This window comes from Primulina eburnea, chromosome 8, assembly GCF_022965805.1.
Source record: "Primulina eburnea isolate SZY01 chromosome 8, ASM2296580v1, whole genome shotgun sequence".
Taxonomy (NCBI): domain Eukaryota; kingdom Viridiplantae; phylum Streptophyta; class Magnoliopsida; order Lamiales; family Gesneriaceae; genus Primulina; species Primulina eburnea.
Genome location: NC_133108.1, coordinates 5,395,058 through 5,400,503, shown reverse-complemented (window position 1 = coordinate 5,400,503; position 5,446 = coordinate 5,395,058). Strand labels below are relative to the sequence as shown.

Here is a 5,446-nt window from a genome sequence, read left to right as displayed (position 1 = left end):
GAAAGTCAAAAAGAACTTTGATCTACCTAAATTTCGCAAACAATACTAAATGTATCAGACAATATCTACATCATCTGATGATAAATCATTCACTTTGACATATTTATATACAATGTCATTTGTGGCCGTTTTGAGTCACTTTCCACCATATACATTCGAGTCAGTTTCTACTGTGGCAGAGTTCCAGGCAAATAAAACAGTTCCAACGGCAGGCTCCACCTGAGGAACCAAAACAAGGACAACTATCAACATTTTTGAACCGAGCAAAATGGCGAAGGATGTAAGGAAAATTAAACAGAGAGATGTTTTTTAGAAAATTTGATCATGATATATGATATGGCCCGTGCATTCCATAACATGACAAAAGTATAGTAGATAACCATTTTCCAAGGAAATAAAATAATTTTTCAAATTAAGCATTATCAGCATCATGTTATTAGAAATACTATAATAAGCATCAATCAAAGATACCCAAGTGCTTATAGCACTGAGGGCATGCGGCACTCCAGGATTAATAGCCATAAATGAAGATATCTAACCTTTGGTCTTATCGGACAAGCCCCAGGGTAAGCCTCCACAATAGAATTAGTAACTTCTTCCCCTATATCCCATCTTTTGTTAGCTTCAAGTACTCCACCAACAATGACAACGGGGAAAGAACCCTTTCCATCTTCAGGGAAAAAATTATATCTTCGGTCTTTGTGTTTGAGAATGAAAGTGGGTGAGATCCGTGCAACTTGTGCGGAAGAAGAGAGATAACTCGATGAAAGTGTTGTGCCTAAATATAATCCAAGAAGCCCACAAGATTTACCAAAGCCCAACAACAGCCCAACAGATGCTAAGCCCACAAGAGTTGCAGGCAGTTAGTCCAAGAAAAGCACGATGCGAGGAGTTAAGCCACGACCCAACGTGAATGATCGTGGAATGTGGTTGAAACTCCCCACGGAGTGTAACAAAAGCAGAAGGAATAATCAGAAAAAGGCCCCCGACAAAATCAACACAAAAATCTACAGCAAAGCTCTGCAGAATCCTCTCAATTCTATGCATGTTTATTTCAATTTTTCAGCAGTCAAGTATTTGAATTTTTTTACACATTCCTTCAACTTTCTTGTAAAAACATCGATCAAGTTCATAGCAACATAATTATATTTGATGTTGTCAATGGATTCCCCCGGTAATTTTGTCATATTCCTCATTTTTGTTTGCGTTTTTGAGCCATTTCGAAAGAGTTAGAACTTACGACCGAATCGAGACCTACAACGTTTGGTAAACGAAGTCAGATTATTTCACAAATTTGGCACGAACACGTGCCTGGCACGCCCGCAAATTTTAGTGACAAACAAGTTGGCACGCTCAGTGGGACCAATGCCTCCAAAGCGTACTGAGAAGAGTGAAGGAATTCCTCCATCAACGGGGAAAGGTCATCGCTCACATGAAGAAGAAATCGATGCAGAAGGCAGAATAGTTGAAAGGCTAGTGCATCAGTTCGAGGAAGAGAATGTGAAGGAAGGAATTGACGTTTCTGGTGTTGGTGGACCTTCACTGAACTTTATGTCGGCCATGGAGAAAAATATCCGCAGCGATCTCAAGGAAATGACTCAAAATTTCGCTACTGTCATGATGGAATTTGTGGCAGAAATGAAGGAATGGAGAAAGTCTGCAAAAAGCGAAGTGGTTATACCAGAGAATAACAAACTTCAAGAAACTGATATTAAATCGCTGAAAGATCAAGGCCAAAGATTAGGAGTTTCTCAAGCAGGTGAAAGTCGCCGCTTGGGGGAGACACTGATTCCTAAATCTGCCAAGGAAGGAAGATATACTCCTCCGCACAAAAAGGACGAGGAGTTGGGGTTGAAATTCCAGAATTGCAATAACAGTAAACAAATGGCTGCTAAAATGTTCTCTGTGACATCTCCTAACTCACATCCAGAGATGTATGGTGATGGGGGAATGCGTGGATTTTCAGCGCCAGGTTCAGGGAATAACACTCGCGAGGCAATCTATCCACCTTACCAGTTACGACAAACTCTAGTGGTGGATTTTGAGATGGTACGTGATGTTATTCAAGAGTTCTATGGCCCAGGAGTGAGGCCAATCAACCGAGCAGAATTCCATAAACCGTGTCATGATATTGTGGATCGTGACAACCCTTATCCAAGAGGATACCGCATTCCAGACTTCACGTTATACTCCGGGGAAGACGGTCAGTCCAGCGTGGAACATGTGGCCATGTTTACAATTCAGTCTCGGGAATTGGCAAATTTGTAGAACTTTCCTAATTACAAGTTACGTTTGTTCCCCAATTCCTTGACCAGCACTGCTTTAACATGGTATGCAACGCTGCCTCGGAACTCTATTATGACTTGGCATGATATGGAACGCCAATTCCATACACAATTCTTCAGGACAATACCTGAGATTAGTATAGCGAAATTGTCAAGGGTGGTCCAAAAACCGGGGGAATCTGCCAATGATTTCATTTGTAAGTTCAAGAAGGTGAGAAGCAGATGCCAAGTTTTCCTCCCTGAATCAGAATACGTGAAGATAGCACAACGAGGACTCGATTTTGAACTTAGAAAGAAGTTCCAAGGGATGGAATTCCGTGATTTTTATGAACTTGCTGCCAAAGTGTCAGAGTATGAGGAATTGTTACGAGAGGAGAGTCATAAAATAAAGTCTACAGTGGGATCTTATTTCCAGGAAGTGGAGGAAGTTGCATTGGCAGAAGTAGCAAATTCCGGATCACGCACTGTTCCTTTATTGAAGCGCAAGAGTGAAGAACTTTCCAAGAAAAACATTCCTCCAGTGCAAACTCCTTATACTTTCGATGCATCAAAGACGGAGGAAATCTTCGATCACTTAGTGAAGGAAAAGTTCATAACATTCCCCCCAGATCACAAGCTACCCACGAAGGAGGAGTTGAAAGGAAGAGATTACTGTAAGTATCACAATTCCTTCAACCATAATACTAATGCTTGTTGGGCGTTCAAGAATGTCTTGTAGGAAAGAATCAACAAGGGAGTCCTGAAATTTCCCGAGAAAAAGGAAGCGATGATAGTGGATGAAGATCCCTTTCCCCCGATGGCCAATGTGAATGTGAACAACACTGACTTGCGTTTTTTAATCAACGAGAGGAGAAGGAATGGGAGTGGTGACATGTCCATTAAACCAATACTTACCATAAAAAGGTTTTGGGTGCCTCGGAAAATGATACTTGAGGTTAAAGAGAAGAAAATAGAAGCTGCTCATGGAAAAGACTGTTATTATAGTGGGGGCGGTGTGCATTATACTAGGAGGAATATTAGGTATAAACAGGAATCCATGGCCAAAAGGCCGGAGAACCAATACCTCAGAAAGGGCCCACGTTCTTGGTCGGTGAATGACAAGAGAAGAAATGACTCACGGTGGATCCAGAAGACAATCCAGAGGCCAGTATCTCTAGGCGCTGACAGGAAATATGAAAGGAGACCTCGTTTTGTTGTTCCTCCCAGAGCAATCCCTGATGGTGTATGGAGGCGGGTAGAACATCCTAAGTTCCCAAAACCTCTTTCTCGGACCCAAAAACGACGTATATTAAGAGAAAAAGCTATCATATAAAGAGAAGAAGAAATTTGGGAGGAAGGCCACTGAAGATAACGAGGAAGAAGATGACGATTTGTTATCAGAAGAAGACAGTGAACATGTAAAGAAGGCTACTTTCAAGGTGGGGCAGATCCTCGTTTCATTTGAGTGTGCTACTGGCTCGTTAATGTTGCCAGATGAGTTTAAACGCAAAAGGACGTGTGAAACCGATGTCTTTACTGGAAATCAAAATGGTGCAGAATCCGTTCAATCTGATATGGTGAGTGAAAGCGTCGGTGTTTTTGTTGATGAAGATAAAATAGTATTGATGAAGCGACCTACAAATGAAATGACTATGCATATCAAACCACTCTACATTGTAGCGCATGTGAATGGAAAGCCATTGTCTAGAGTGCTGATAGATAATGGTCTGCTGTGAATATTTTGCTGTACAGAATCCTTCAGAAGTTGGGGAAGAATGTGGAAGACTTAATTCCTACCGAAGTCTCCGTGGCAGCTTTTACCGGGGAGTCTACAAAAACCTTGGGAGTGTTGCCAGCGAACGTCACTGTAGGGTCCCGATCTTCGTTGTCAAACTTTTTCGTGGTAAATTCCAGTGCTAGTTTCCACGCTTTGTTAGGAAGGGATTGCATTCACACCAATCATTGTGTACCATAATCCATGCACCAGTTATTGTTGATGTGGAATGGGATGAAGTTGAAAAGGTACAGGCTGATTCGCAGCCGTATCAATCTAATTCCAACGCAGTTGAGGCTAGATATTATGATGGAGCCTTCGGACCTATCAGAATTCATGATTACAAGGTGAATGGACAGCAAGGACAGTCTACATGGACACCAAGAAAGTAAGGGAAGCATTTGAAAAAATTCTCAAACCCACTGCCATGGTCTCTCCTAGACCCATGGTTCGACCTATTATCGAGGAGGTCGATGATTAAATTCACTAAGGAAGAGATGGAAGTGGCTGCAACTTCCGAGTGGAAAGCCAAAACGCAGCAGCTGGTGAACAAAGTGCAGCCTCAGGAGTTGTGGGATATCGATGGGGCTGGAGCTATATTTGAGGAGGAATATGGAGTTAGCAAGGAAGAAGAGTTACAAATGAAGGATTTAATTTTAGCGTCGGCTCAGATGAAAGATCGACAGCCGGAGACAGATGTTTTATAAAGATGGAATAGATGAGAAGTATGGTACAAAGTAAGCTGGATAGCCACTTTGGCTAATTTTGAGATATTGACTCGTAGAAAGTTTCTGTAATATGCGAGGAATAGGCTTTTACGCCATTCCCTGCTGAACTTGTTTGCAAATAGTGATGGAGCATTGTGAATAAATAAAATAATTGCTCATGAAATTTGATGTAGTTGATGTATTTTGAGAGGAATATTTGTTGTGTTGGTTGGCCAAATTGATGAAAAAGTGAAGTTCGTTTATGGCATATCTCGAAACCGTGGGGAGTATTGTTAGAAAAATATTGTTGAACAGTTGGTTGGTAACAAGCAGTGTTGACCTGCCATGTTTGCATCAATGTTAAAGAAAACATGTTTTTTTTCCGTTTGTTTAGTTTTAGAAAATTTTGGCAGAGTTTTCCTTGTAAATGTGAAATGCCAAAATCCAAATGGATGAAAACAAATCTCAAGCAGCATGTATATGGTAATAACAACATGTTTCTCAAATAAAGTGTGGCTTTCGAGCCACTTTCTAGAGTTACAAATCAGAAGGACATTCGCCAAATTATGGCAAACAAAAAGAGACAGCAGAAATCAGAATAAAAATGAGATAATCTCGAGTCTGTGCAAAGGTAATAACAGCAAAAGCTCAAGGAATATCCAATCTGATCAAATCCCTCCCATTTGGAATGACAATGTGTT

At 41.1% G+C, this 5,446-nt stretch overlaps 1 long non-coding RNA gene across 1 annotated transcript; it reads right to left on the bottom strand.

Annotated features, from left to right (window-relative positions):
- On the bottom strand, positions 1 to 742 carry LOC140837725 (uncharacterized). The gene is made up of 2 exons (XR_012119439.1): positions 540 to 742; positions 1 to 219 (listed from the first exon to the last, which is right to left on the bottom strand). It is a non-coding gene; the product is annotated as an uncharacterized lncRNA (long non-coding RNA).
- Positions 743 to 5,446: the final 4,704 nt, after the last annotated feature.